Source organism: Lissotriton vulgaris, chromosome 5 (assembly GCF_964263255.1).
Source record: "Lissotriton vulgaris chromosome 5, aLisVul1.2, whole genome shotgun sequence".
NCBI lineage: Eukaryota > Metazoa > Chordata > Amphibia > Caudata > Salamandridae > Lissotriton > Lissotriton vulgaris.
Window position 1 is genome coordinate 1,532,129,341 of NC_141693.1, and position 15,172 is coordinate 1,532,144,512.

Genomic DNA, 15,172 nt, shown 5'->3' on the forward strand with positions numbered 1-15,172 from the left:
TTCCTACCGATGGAGCATGTGACAATCGCCTGCCCCTTCCCACCTACTCTAGCTTGCCTCCACAGTCACGCATAGCCACCCTGGAGGATGAAAGGTTGAGCTGCAGAGACACCAGCGACACACAAGCAGCTGCGCGCAACGTGCCCCCCTGCCCACCAAACGTGTACAAGTATAATTACACCGGCGTGACCCCAAAGGATGAAAGGCTGGGCTGCGCCATCCCCCTGGGCGGTCGACTCGAGCGGAGCCTGTGCCCCCGCCTGATGGTGTGAAAAAAGACTCTTGCCCCTAAAACCAGCAGACCTAACTGATCACTCTAGCGGGTATGATCCTCTTTGGACATGACACAGATTCTGTCGCTTGCTCACTGTGAAGGGGGGGCCGCGGTAACCACCTCTCGCTCAGCCCTAAAGCGGGAGTGTACTGTAAGGAGTGCCTGCCCTTTTTCCTTCGCTATTGTAAATGTATATGTAAATGTATGTAAATGTATTGCGACTTATATAGCGCACATATCACCCGAAGGCATCAAGGCGCTTGCCTTGGGAACCTGTCCTGGCTTTTTCCCTGTGAGATAACCCCTACTGGGCATCCCCAAGGTGAAAGCCAGGCATCCCGCAGCGGGTGGGCCGCCGTAGTGGAGATTAAGCAAGCTATTGCCCAGAGTTGCAGCGTGGGACCCCATGATTAGAATAGGCACGAGGTGAGAATTATCCAGTCCGTGGACATTTTGGGCTCCCGACCCTGCCGCGTCGGGAATTGAACACTGGTCCCGGGCCAGACCTCTGCATCAGGGTCTGCCGCTCTAATCAGTGAGCCACACTTCTCCACTCTTCTCTATTGCCCAACAACTAGCCTCCGTGTGGCTCCCCCCAGGAGGGTACTCCATGGGCTTCTGTAGCCGGTTCGCAACTCACCCGGGGATGGGGTAGCGCGTGGCCACCCACCCCTGCCTACCCTCATCCCCGGTCACTTTTCATAACTCCACTAGTCGGATTGTGTGGCTGCAGCACGTTCCATATTCGTGCCGCCCTCCAGTACCCTCACTACTTACCTCCTTCTTCTGATGTCCACTCTGCTTCGGGGGCACCGCCACCCACACCGCCGTTGCCTTCTCTGGGGCACCGCCGCCCGCATTGACCACCGCGTGGCTTGTGAACCTCTCTGGTCCTGCCCTTTTTGCAGCCTCCTGTTGTGAGCTTTGCCCAGCCTGCTGATGCCGAGTACGAATGGCAGATCGCAACGGTTTCAGGTGTCCTACGCTGTCCAGCACCTCGCACCCCTCCTGAGGCACGCCGGAAAGGCGGGAGGCGTGGCAGGGAGCCGGGACCATCAAGGTGGGGGTGCCTTTAAGAGATTCTGGCTTCCCGGCCCGGCTGCCCCTTGCGCTGAGCATTGGCATGGATACCAGCTTGTTTGTTTACGATGGGATCCCTGCTACGATCTTTAGCACAGGGGGCGTGGAGACTCCAGTCACGGAGCCCCCATCCACGCGCCACTCGACCATCGCCATCGAAAAAGGAACTTAAAGCGCGACGTGCAGCCCGCTGCTCATGCAGCAGCCCTTGTTGATGCTCCTTGTCCTGCTGATCCTAGTGCCACAAAAAGCAATACCGGTTCAGAGGGTCTGATGAGGGCTGCCATCCTCTAATGGGTAGGTCGTCACAGTGTTCTTTGTCTCCGGTCCACGGAGGGGGTGGGGTGCCGGTAGCCTCACCAGCCGGCAATTTTACACTTATGTGCAGGTCCCCGTGTTCAGGGGCCAAGACTGGCTGCAGGACTTAAGTCCATCCTGTTGCAGCCCTCCGGAGTTCAGCTCCTGCCCCCAACGCCACCTATACTGGGCAGCTGGGTTCTCCCGGCAAGTCTGATGACCAGTGAGTTTGGATGGTGACGTCGCTGGCCGGGATTCTCCGGTCCTTAGTTTGTCCTTCCCCTGGCCGGCCTTGCTCTGCTCCAGGCACTGGGAGAGTGGACCTCCAGTCAGTCCTGAGTTGAGGCGGGGTGGATGCTCTCAGCGGCAGCAGTTGCTCCTGATGGCCCGTTTGGCGCAGGGCTTCACCTTGCCCGTACTTGCGATTCCACGATCAGGCCACAAAATTTGTGTGGCGCCGCTGCTGCTCCACCGCTCCACAAAGATATGAGGCTACCCCCAAGTCTTTCCCGCCAAGCTGGCAGTCTCCCCCAATTTGTTTTTATTTTTACCCCGCTCGTCTCCCCTTTGGTTGTGGGGGTCGGTGCCTTCCTTGGGGCTGTCGCGTGGGGGGGAGGTGGGGGGCATGGGCGCTTCTCCCGCTTCTGGGCGCCCCGTGCGCCAAGAACCAGTTTCTTTGTGGCTCGGCGTTGGTTATGGCGCCGGTCCTCTAGCCCCCATTGGGGGTGGCCTCTGCGAGTGTAGCTCTAGATCTGGAGTGATTAGGGCACCCATGTCGTAAGGCAAGGTGAGAACTTCCCACCATACTCTAGGTTGTTTTCCTGCCCAAGCCAGCTGTATCATAAAGGAATACAGGTTATTGAATAATGCGTGTGGCAGAAGCATTGGGGTGTTTTAGAAAAAAGAATAGGAATCTGGGGAGCACTATTATTTTCATTATGAATATTCGGCCAACTAGTGAGAGTGGTTGCTTAATCCAGCGTACCACACCTTTAACTAGTTTTTGTGTCGTCTTTCCATAGTTATCCAAAGCAGTATCGCTGGGACAGTGTCAATCTGTATCCCCTGGTAGCGCTCTGACTCAGTCATCCATTGTAATGAATACTCCAACACTATTGGTGTTTTGGCTGGGTGAGGGGGAAGAGTATAGATTTATACCAAGTGACACAGAGGCCTAAAAAACCTCAGATCCGCACTACTTCTCTGAGTATAGGAGAGATATTGCTCTCCAGTTTGAGGATATAAAACAATGTGTAATCAGCAAATGCTGAAATTATGGGATTGTAACCTGGAAATCGCAGTTCTCTATGTCCACTGTACTCTCAAAATGCGCGCACAAATGTTTCAGATACATGTGCATTTAATAGAGGCGAAAATAGATAGCCCTGACAAGATCCTCTAGTGATCATGATTGGGGATGTTACTACACTTCCAACACGGATCCGGCCTAGGAGAATAGTATTGTGGTCGATCATAGAAACACCTCCCTCACACCGCTACGGCGAAGAACAGCCCACATAAATCACCATTCGATGGAGTCAAACACAGTTTTGGCGTCTAAAAAAACAGCGGCCACCCTGATCTCCAGGTTAATATGCTGAATAGTGGCAAACAGTGTTCTAAGGTTGTATGTTACACTACGACCCGGAACATAACCAGCTTGCTTCAGATGCACTACTCCAGGCAATATTGGAGCCAGTCAACCGGCCAACATCTTAGTCAACATTTAATAAGGTCAAAAGCCTATAAGAGGAACAGCTATTAGGTTGTTTGCCAGTTTTTAGGAGAGTAACTATTAAGGCCTCCTGCATCGAAGGGGGCATAGTTCCAGTCTTTACCATTTCCGCATACAATGTAACCAGGTGTGGTATCAGTAAATCCTGATAGGCCTTGTAAAAGGCCACTGTAAGGCCAATGTGCCCGTCACCTTCCCACACTGCTTACTTTTAGTGCAGTCCGTATTTCTGTTGGATGTAAAGGCGCTATCAAGTGTTCCCTGTGTTCTTCGGTGAGCCAAGTTATGGCTATGTTGGCTAGGTAGTCGGAGACTGCATCTTCGTCTGAAGGGATTTCGTGATCGGTACAGATCAGCTTAGTAACTATGAAATCTTTAATCAATTTGGTCAATGTTGAGCAATAACTGCCCCTTCTTGTCTTGAATTTCCAAAATCACCACTGCCTCTCTCCATGGTCACATCAGTGCTGCCAATGTGGCCCTTGGATGTTCCCCCTTCCTATAAGTTCTTGCAATAGCATATTTACCCACGGTCTGAACTTTGCTGTTGGTTGTTTCATGGTATTGCTCTATCTTGGTCTTACTGTCCCCTAGAATAAGGTCATCAGCAGAATTATGGTGTCTCCTCTATCTCTATCAACCAGAAATCTATACTGGTATGAATGTCATGTATTGTGGAGTAGTGTGTGTACTCAATCCTGGCTGGAGAATAATATCACCAAATGTCCAATAATCCTGTTCTGTCAGGAATCTCTAGGTGTGCTCTTGCTGCTGCAGAGGGTCGATGGGAGGTTCCCCCAGAATTGCAGTAGATTGCTCCACTGAAGTGAGCGAGCACTGTGTGAGGGATAGAACTGTGGATTGTCATGATTAGGTTCATACACCCCCATGAGCAGTACAGCCAAGTCTTCTTTATAGCAGTGGGCTGTCACAAACCTGCCGCCGGGTCCACAAACACTTCCTGTAATCTAATCTAGATCTGCTGCCTACCCATATAAGTACTCTGTGGTCAGGCAGGCTTAACCTCAAAGACAGGTATGTAAAGCATTTCAAAACACCAATTCAGTAAATAATTAAGACATAATGCACAATAAAAATCCAACACCAATTTATAAAAATAGGAAATATTTTCATCTTTAAGATGATACCAAACGACAAAATCCAATGTAGGAAACCGGAGATATAAATTTTTTAAAGATTTAGCATTATATAGCACATATATTCCTATAGTGCCTCACCGGGTCATCTAGTCGTGATAGACCGGGTCAAAGTCAAAGTTTATGGCTGACCACGATGGATCCCTGCTAGGCTACTCCTTGTGGTAGGTCTCGGTCAAAGTTTTTACCTTCTGAATTAGAAGCTGTCCTGGAGCTTTCCTTCCCTGTGTCTCTCAAAGCTCTCAGCCAGTATGGTTTTGGTGAGGGCTTGCTAGATTGCATTGCACGAACTCCTGGTCAAACTTATGTAAGTCCGACCTCCGGAGCGTTTCAGCGGGATGAACCAAGGATCCAGGCCGGCTTGCGGTTGAAGGCAGGCGGTTTGGCAAACGCGGTTGCTCCTTGTCACCTTTTCTTCGTTTGGTCTTAGAAACTTTTATGGAGATTTTTCTTGCAGGGTCCCTTGATGCTCTTCACTAAGCCGGATTCAGTTAGGATTCGCCGGTCTGGAATTTTACATACTCCTGGTCAAACTCTGGAAATTGGATCTACTGAGCTTTTCAGCGGGACGCTCCTGGACGGCAGGCCGACTGGCTGTTGAGGTCAGGCGGCTTGACTGGCCAGGTTGAGTCAGTAAATTAATAGAGCTTTGTGTCCAAAGTTGCTCCAAACTTCTGGAACTTCTTCTTGACATTCCCCAAAGGGTCACAAAGTGTCTCACACTTACTGCAAGGGTATGGAAGCTCCAGGATGGTCCTTGAAAGTTGAGGACTTCAGTTCCCACAATCCACTTGGACACAACCTCTACAAATCCACTGGTAGTTCTCCAGGTTGAGGATTCTAGGTGGTGATGTTCCAGGTGAGCTCTATTAACCTGTACCTTGCAGGGAGTCCACTCTTTAGTCCGTTTACAGAAAGGTATTCCACAGGGCTGTAATTCTAAATGGTGCAGAAGGTGCAATCTTCAGAGTGCAGGCCTTAGTGAATGCTCACCAAACTCCTCAGCATGGTTCAACTTGCTCTCTTAGTTTTCAATCAGCAGATCTGAGAGGCTCTGCTCCTCTTAGAAACGTATTCCAAGTTGTCTGGGTCAAGCAGGAGGGCAGTCCTGTGCAGTTGGGGCAGGTTAACGCCCCAAGATATGATACTATTTTGTCCCAGAGTGCATCAAATCTTCCAAATTCCTCATTGCTGATTTCGCAGTAGGGAGAGAAGAACTGACTTAACACACCCCTAGGATGGCTAATCTCGATAGTCTCTCCCCCTTACATCTGCGCATTCCTTCCTTAAGCCTAGCATCTGGCTGGGTTCAAAAGAGTAGGGTTGTAATGGACATTGGTGTCTTCCCCTTCCATTATAGTGCATTGTTTACAACTCCTCCCCCTGCTCTGGCATTCCTGTATAACAGAACACTGCCCTTCCAGCAGAGCTGGTTAACCCCAGGTGCTCTTTATCACCTCTTCAAAGGAGCCTGGCTAATCCAATTAACTGACTAATCAGTAAGGCTGAATCTGGGCTTACAGACAAGAAATTCCTATAACTTCTTGTCTGTATATTGTAGGAGAAATTCAACAATATCATATAGTGAGATTTATTAATAACATTCTGGTAAGTCTTTGAATACTATTTTATCTTTCTCCTAGCAGGATATATTAGTTAATAATTTCTTGCCATGTTAACTTATGTGGCAGGGGATTTGCAATGTCAAAAATGACTTGGTCCATTTTTCCAGCACCAGAGCTTATAAAAACATTTTTTATACGTTATCTGCCTATATGTATAGGACCCCCACTCCTAAACCAACTAGGGGTTATTTCGGGGTGCTGAATATGTAGAAGTATGGCACATCCTCTCTCCAGAGTACTCCAAGCAACAAAGTCGAGTTTGTGCAACACTTTATCACAATGTGGGGAGTGAAATATGCACTTTCATGTAACCCAGGGCATTTAAAACTCATTTTATAAGGGTCATCCTTAATATACCTGACCCCCTATCCCTGGGACATCTAGGGGAGACCCTGGGGGTCAAACATAGTAGGTTCTCCATTTCTAAGTGCCCAAAGACCAAAGTTGAGTATGACACAATTTACTTTTTAAAACAGTCCTGCAACACAGACCTACTTTTAAACTGACCACAGGCTTCAGCAGTGCACACATACAAGTTCAGAAAGGGTTGTTGGCCTCTAAACTGCCATGCCCTAATATATACTAGGTACTAAGAGGTAATGTTGATCCCTGTGCCCTATTATGTACAAGGGCCTTACAGGGTAGGGCCTGCCAATCACGGAGGTTATCCAACCCATAGTGTACCCTGGAGTTTTTAGGTGTTTTCATGGTATTCTAAGTGTCTCTTTCAGCATAGAACTGGCCCTGAGACTGGTTAGGCAGAGCCCAGGGTCAGTCAAGTATGTTACCACCAATACCAGGCAGCAAAACGTTGGGGGTACTGAGGGCACAGGATGACTTTGCAACCCTTGAGGTGCAAGGGCAGGAGTTCTATGTCTTGGCGGCGAGTTAGGAGAACAATCTTCCTCCCGTTCTGGTCTTGTGGATCCTGGGGATGGAGGCGGGCTGGGAGAATCAGAGTTGTCTAATAGAATGTGAGACGGTGGTTCAGGTACGCTGGTCCATTGTTGTGTAGGGCCTTGTTGGCATGAGTGAGGAGCTTTCTTTTGGTATCGCTACATCTACCTCATCCATTTTAAGGTACGCCACCCCCTTTCGTATCTTTCTACTGTCATTTAGGTTTCTAACATTCCATGCGCGCAGACAGATTGGCTCACTACTGCTTGGTCTGCATCCCCCATTGTCCACCACTAGTCACGTAACATCTACTATGCCCAGTCATACAACTCATAGCCCTTTTTTCATTAGTAACAGGATATGAACAGTTTCAATGGAAATCCACCCAAGCAATGTAATCCCATGCCTTGCATAGCATTGTAGTACCCCTCCCCAACCCACACCATTAGTTCACCGCAATAAAACCTTTAAAAGCTATTTACAGAAGGCGGTACACACAGGGGAGTGGATGTTACCAGCATCAAAAGCTGTGTCGGGCCAAATAACATTTGTGATGTGGAATATAATAGTGCCCAAAACAAAATTCATTGCATCAACCCCCGGCGGTTCCAGTCCTCACAGCATCTCACCATTTTCGTGCATTCTGAGGTGTTATTGCTGACTCAGCATGGTATGGGGTAGAGAGCATTCTCAGTCTAGTTCCACCACCACTATCTCAGATTGCGTCTGTCATCTTGGATAGACTTGTCTATCACTTTAATGCTACTTTTTGTCCTGCATGTCTTCCCCCTCATTAGAGGTGGCTGTGGGTGACCCACATGGACTTCCAATTCCCACCCTCCATTTAATGAACTGGATCACTTGTTTGGGATCAGTGATGAAATGTGCCTTTCCCTCTGTCATTACCCACAGCTCAGCAGGGTAAAGCATTCTATATTCCATGTGGAGTTCACAGAGTTTCTGTTTAGCTGGAACAAAGAGAAGTAGAGCCTCCTGAATGCTGTGGAAAATCGGGGTAGATTGATAACTCTGAGCCCTCATACCATGTTATCAGTTCTTTGGCTTTATGTAATGCATCATCTTGATCCCTGTAATTATGGGGTAAGGCTTGGCCTCTAGGTCAGTCATGGTAAGAGGGAGCAATGTGTGCTCTCCACCACAAAGTTATCTGAAAAATGTTTCTCTACCTATTATATCAATTTGGAGGCATTCCACATAACGTTCCATATGTTGTTGTATATGTTGGCTTTTTCCACAATACCTACAGATCTTATATTACTCCTCCTGGATCAAGCCTCAAAATCTTCCACTATTGCTTGCAAGGTGAGGAGCAATTTGTCCTCTTATGTGCTGTCGACTCTGCGTTCAGCACATCCTCCATGTCTGACACCCTTCTTTCCACAGCATCTAGCCTCTCTGTATGTTTATCTAGTCTCTCTGACATTCTGAAGGAGAGAGCAGCCACGGCCCGTGCAAGTAAGAGCGGTGGTGCGGAGGGTCCGGGTGGGGGGGAATTTCGAGAAAAAAGTCAAAGGAAAATTCATTATTTTTTTTTAATGTTTTTTATTTTTTTTCACGATTGCTTTTCTGTTGAAAATTCGAATAGTTTAACGTTTCTCCCCTTATAATAGATTTAAATATATCCCAGACTATTGGGATTGATGCCGTATCATTGTTAATTTGAAAAAATTCTTGGATAATATTCGTCATGAAAACTATAAAATCTTGTTGTGATAACAAGTTCCTCTGAAACGACGAAGTTGATTGCGGGCGTAACCCAATAAAAGGAAGGTTGAGATTTAAAAGAACAGGGTTATGATCTGATAACAGTTTGGGAAGAACTTGTATTTTTATTTTATCAGAAAAGAACTGGGATAGAAAACAATAATCAAGGCGGACACATTTCCTGTGTGGGGCAGAGAAAAAGCTGTAACCAGGAGCCGCAGAATGTAAAGTATGCCAAGCATCCAAAAGACCATTATCTATTACCAAGGACCTCAGAGCCTTAAACGTCTGTGGTTTGAGGCCTACGTATCTTTTGTTTTTTCTAATATTAAAGCTAGCTTCCATATGGATATTTAAATCACCACTAAAGATAATAGGAATATTACATAATGCAAGCTCCTGATTTAGAGAGTTAAACAGCTCAGAATCGTCCAGATTAGGGCCATAGACAGAATAAATCATAATCTTGTTCTGAGATACTGACATGTCAGCCGAGGCCCACCTGCCCCATTTATCAGCTGATGTCTTAAGAGCGATACCTTAATTCCGCCTCATGAGTATGGCTACTCCTCGTTTAATTCCTGTCTGTTTAAAACAAACTAATAAATCTAGTCCCAGATTTTTTTTAAAGATCTCTTTTTTCCCAAGAAACATGCGTTTCTTGAAGACAAAGAATAGCAATTTGTAACAAATATATCATTTTGGCCAGAATTCCTCTTTTTTGCCATCATACAGACTATTAACATTAAAGGTACAAATTCTAATTTCCCTACCCATCAGAAAGAATAAAGGTTAAACATCAGCAAATTATCACCAAGGTTCAAACATTTCCTGTTCCTACCATGTGTTAGTTTATTCAATAAGGATCTCCTTGCTTTACTGTAATCAAAACCTTTGATAGGACAATCTAGACTATCTAGAAAAAAAAGCGTGCCAAATAAGTACCATAATATACGAATTTTACCCAGTTCCAACAGTTGTTGATTTACACCCCCACCACCACCCCCACACACCATCCCCAACCACCCTTCTTCCCCACCCACACCCCCAACCCATCTTATGAGGCACAGGGAGAGACAGTCCCTGGGAACACCGAGTGCCTTCCCCCTTGCCTCCCAAATTACTTGAAGAAAGAGAAAAAACAAAAAGAAAAGGAAAAGAATATACAGCCTAAACCAGCCAACAGTCTAAGTATAGTCATAGTTATTTACACTGGAAATGAAGCTATACATTTCTCGCAAATAATCATAAAGAGGCTAGATATTCTTTAGCAACAATTTCCGATACAAAAAATCTTGTTTGACCTTTAATTGTGTGCTTATATAGCGCAGGAATCACTCCCGAAGGGGTACCTCCGCGCTTCGACCGCTGCAAAACCCTTCCTGGCTTCCCTGAGAGATGGTCCCTTAATGGGTATCTCCAGGGTGGGACCAGGCATCCCTGGCGGTCTGGTGGGGTCGTTAGTGAAGATGAGGCAAGCTAGTGCCCAGAGTTGCCGAGTGTGATCGCTGATCAGAGTGGGCACCGAGGCGAGAGAATTATCGAGTCCGCTGACCCTGGTCCAGAAACCTGCCGCGTCGGGAATCGAACCCTGGTCCCGGGCCGTCCTCTGCTCTCGGGTCTGCCGCCTCTAACCAGTGAGCCACACTACTTTCACTGTAACTTTAAGTTTGGCTGGGTTCTGAAGATAAACTTTGGCACCCTTTCCTTGAAATCCAGCGATCAGCTGCCAAAAATGCCATCGTTTGCACACAGTTGCCTGACAAAAATCGGGTCTAACAAAAAAGCTACATCCCTTAGCAGAAAGTTTTTCATCAGGTCTAGCTAAATCAAAGACAGCTTCTCTAGCCAAAAAGTTATTGAATCTGACCAAAATCGCTCGCAGATAATCTCCTTCTTTTGATTTTGATTTCATAGAAAAAGGAAAACGATGAGCACGTTCGATTACCACGGGAAAGTCCCAAGAAGTGAGTTCAGGAAACGCTGTAGAAAAGAGTTCACAAACAAATTTCTGAACATCTGATCCACCTAGATTTTCTGGTACCCCTAAAACTCATCTCGTTGTGCTTTGACTTGCAAAAGTTCGTTTTTTTGCGCGGAAACTTCATCTTCTAGGGTGGATATTCTGGTTTCAGCCTCTAGAACCCTTGCAGTCATATCAGTGCATATTTTGGTAATACTTCGAACAGCATTTTCTACCTTTTGACAGGTAGCTTGGGCACGTGCAATCTCAGTTTTAGTGTCAGGCTGATGTGCCAACATAGTTTGGTATATCATAGAAAGAGTCACCTCCGGACCAGAATTAGAGTCAATTGTTTCAGAAAATACTTGTTCATTTGCGGAGAATGATTGTCCCGGTTGATGGTCCTCCAAACTGCTAGATTTATTCCTAGAAGCCGGTGATTTTCTCAAGCAGTGTTTCTTAACTGTAGTAGTTGAACCAGGCGAGATCTCATTGGCCCCCTCCTCTTCTTCTTCCAGGCTGCTATCTTCTACAGGATAATCAGCCCAGTCTTTGTCCAAGCTCTCATCAGATGTTAGGTCAGAAATAGAGAAGAATTTCTCGTTAGCCTCCTGTATGGTATCTTGGTTAGAAATGTCATTAAGTTCTCTAGGTTCCCAAGGTTCTAGCATTGAATTAGTTAAATTCCCCTCAGATATAGTAAAGTTTTTAGAAGGATTTTCAGTTCCAGCAACTCTATTAGACTCAATAGGCTCGATAGACTCGATAGGGACTACATTTCCCAGAATACCACTTGTTGATGAATCAAGTTCTGGCCTGGACTCTGGTTCCAAAATTTTAACTGGGGCTGTTTCTGATTCTAATATTGTTTTGGTTCCAGATTCATTATCCCCGGTCTCCCCAGTAGCTTGAAGAAGCCCAGCTGAGCCTTCTGAGCCCTCTGAAGGTAGCAGTAATACACTATTCACAGAGCTGATCTGAGAAGGGTTTGAGAGTGAGCCTACGAAATTGCTGCTGAAATTACTGGTGAGTGCTGCACCAAAGCATTTCTAGCCACTTGTTTTTCAAATAAAGCAGGCAAAGTCTGTGCTACATTCTTACAAGAATGCTCTCCTCCCTTTTTTGTTAAAGAAGCGGTCGCTAACTCACCTATTTTTGAGGCACCCCGTGCTGAGCCAGCAGCTGCCGTTTCTTCAGTTCATGGTGTTAGGGAGCCTCACCTGGGCATTAGCATTGGCGTTCTTTGGCGGCATTGCAGTTGAACGAGGGAGGAAACCCAAAAGCGATTGACCGAGACGTCGCGGTAGAAATCGCCAGGATCGGTGTGCGTGCTGGAGAAACTGCTGGGGGCAAAGCAGGAGGAACAGCTGCATCAGCTGTTAATTAGCCGCAGAGCCAAATGCTGGAAGCGCGGAGGAAATTTTCAGCGGCAACCGGCAGCTGGCAGAGATGAAGTGCCGTAAATCATGCAGTTGATAAAAATTACGGTGAAACCATCCAGTTTAGAAGAATTGTTTTTACAGCAAGCGTTTAAGCAGCCCGTTTTCTGGTAAGTTAAACGAAGCCAAGTCAAAGTCGCGATAACCGATAGTTAAGCGGATACTGCCATTCCTTTCTCTATTCCTTTCCTCTTCGCCAAGTCGGGAGTAGGGGAGAGAGCAGCTCACACCACTAGCCTAGCGGCCGCCATCTTGCCTCTTACAAAAATTGTCTGGAAAATTCATTATTTATTAAATTTTCCCTCATGGTCATCTGTCGACTCTCCACCCAACTCAGCCCCACCGCTCTTACCTGCAAGGCACAGCTGGGAGAGAGCGTCAATCTAGTCATCTTTTTTTTTTTAGGATGTGTTTCATGGCTACGAGTATATATTTCACTTCTGTGTCTGTGGCTGTGTCGGTGTCCTCTGCTGTGGACTCTGTGTCATTTGTTTCGGCCTCACTAGGTTTGGGAGTTCTGGGTATGTTGATCTAAAGCTTGGGCTGGATCTATCTATTTTGCTTATGCTGCTTTGCTGCTATTTTGTGCCAGTTGGTTTGAGCTGGCTGATTTGTGTTGTCTGTTTGCCCTAGGTGCTTCCTGGTATATGTGGACTACCTCCAATTGATATTGTGGGATATATGTGCAGGGACACAGGTGGAATGTGCAACCTATGCCGGGGTGGCAATCGGTGTATTATTTAGTGCTATGGTATTTTGTGATGGAAAGCTGCCGGTTAGCTGTAGCTGGTAGCTCACTGATGGCTTGTAATTGTTGGCCGGCGTGTAGTAGCTGTCAGCTAGTGTGTGTTTGACTTGACCTGAATTACACCTTTGTTGATGGGCAGAGGTGCAGATAGTTATGCAACCAGTAACTTGAATGAGGGAATGTTGCTTGAGATAGAATGGTTCAAATGAGGCCTGAACCAACTAAGTTATCCCTTCAAGGGGAAGTGCATGAAGCTGAGTCTTCACCTCACACAACGTGACAGCTGCGATCAACGCCTCCCAAAGTTCTCATATGCAGCAATCCTCCGATATGCCGTGGGGGTCTTTTCTGGACACACATCAGCTGGCGCAAAGGCGGGCCTGTGGGAACCTGTAGCACTGCCGGGCACCTACCATCTGTCCGGCGATCATAAATTAATACCCCATTCCAGACATTGGTCATATGTTTTTACTATTTACTCAGACACTCGGTCTATACTCCTGGTGTGAATCTATAGACACTACTTGTAATAGGGGAAATTTCAAGGCATTTTAAATGGTGGATAAGGAGATTGAGTACTAGAATTGTCTAGGTATGGCATCCCAACCCAAAAGGATTGCATTTGAAAAGATTCAGTTTCATCAAGGAAATACTGAGAAGGAGCTTGTCTTTTCTTCACTGGGACAGTAAAGGGAAATTATGATGAAGAAAAAGACAAGAGTTTGATCTTGTATGCCTCTAAATACATGACAGTCGACCTTGAACAGAATTCTGACAGTGAAACTATGATGCGTTCTTTTTCCTGGGGTTGCATGAAATTTCCTATTCAGCACTGCTCATTGTACCTTCTTAATGTGCTATATTTGGAAGGCACAATGTTCTAGTATGAAATAAATTGCAGCAGTCAGATCTAGGTGTGACTACCTGTTAGACCTGGCATCTTTTGGCATATTTCCTCTGTCTTTTGCTTTCTGACCTCCCGGTCTTGTCTCTGTTTTTGCTGGTTTAGTGTCTCTGTGGGCTTTTTCATAGCTGTCCAGTGTTAAAGTGCAAGTGCTCCTATAGTAAATTGTATTATGGATTGGTGTTTCCATGATTGGCATATTTGATTTACTCTTAAGTGCCAAGTACAGTGCACTAAGAGTGCAATGTCCTGTAAATCAAATGCTGCTGGTGGGCCTGCAGCACTGGTTTTGCCACCCACACGAGCAGCCGAAAGGATCCTCAGACCTGCCACTGCAGTGTCTGCGCCCAGTTTTTACTGCCATGTCGACTTGGCTAGAGCAAGTGTACCCACTTTCCAAGACCTAGCCTTCCTTTTTATTGCAAGTAAGTCACCACTAAGGTAGGCTCAAGGTACCCCTATGGGCAAGGTGCAGTGTATGTGAAAGGTAGGACATCTACTGGTGTGTGTAACATGGCCTGATAGTGAAATACAGTGCAATTCGTTTTCACTATGGAAAGGCATTCTTGTCCTATAGGATGAATTGGAGTTTACTTACAACATTTTATGAGTATATCTGCCTATTGGGACAAGATAGACAAACTGAGTTTAGTTTGTCTGAACTCAGAATGTAGAAATGCATCTTTTAGTTAAGATGATTTTTAGAAAGTAGGTCTTTTCTTGCTTTACCATCCTCTGTGCCACTGCGGGTTGTGGATTGACTGTCTTACTTTGGAGTAACAGGGGCTGGGGATGTGCATTCTCTTTAGACAGCCACTGGGGGGGGTCAAGATGTGTCCTGCCTTTCCTCGATGAGTTAGGGATAGGCTGAATAGACCTGGGCCGCATTTAAATTAGTGAAAGTAGATTCCCTTGCACCTAAATGGGCCTGGTCTGCCTTGGACAATGATATCTCCACCTCCTGCTGGGAAGCTGGGCCAGAGAGGACCAAATTGGTTTGGACCAAGCACAGACACTCTCTGCCCAAGAGAACACATAGAAACTGAGTATAAATATTGGGGCCCAAACACCAGACCTTTAATAACTCGCTTGGATCAAGGAACCTGATAAGAAGCAGAGCTGGGAGAGCTGCCAGGAGGAGTACTGCCTCTTTGCTATGTTGTTGGTTTGTTGCTGCTTCTTCCATGACCAGTGAAAGGGCTGGACTGAACTTCCTCCACTTGTTGCTGAGTGTCTCCAAGGGCTTGAGATAGGCGTGTCTCCTATTCACAATGTCTCATGGTCAGCAAAGACTTCACTTACCTCTGGGTACCACTTCTGGATCTGTG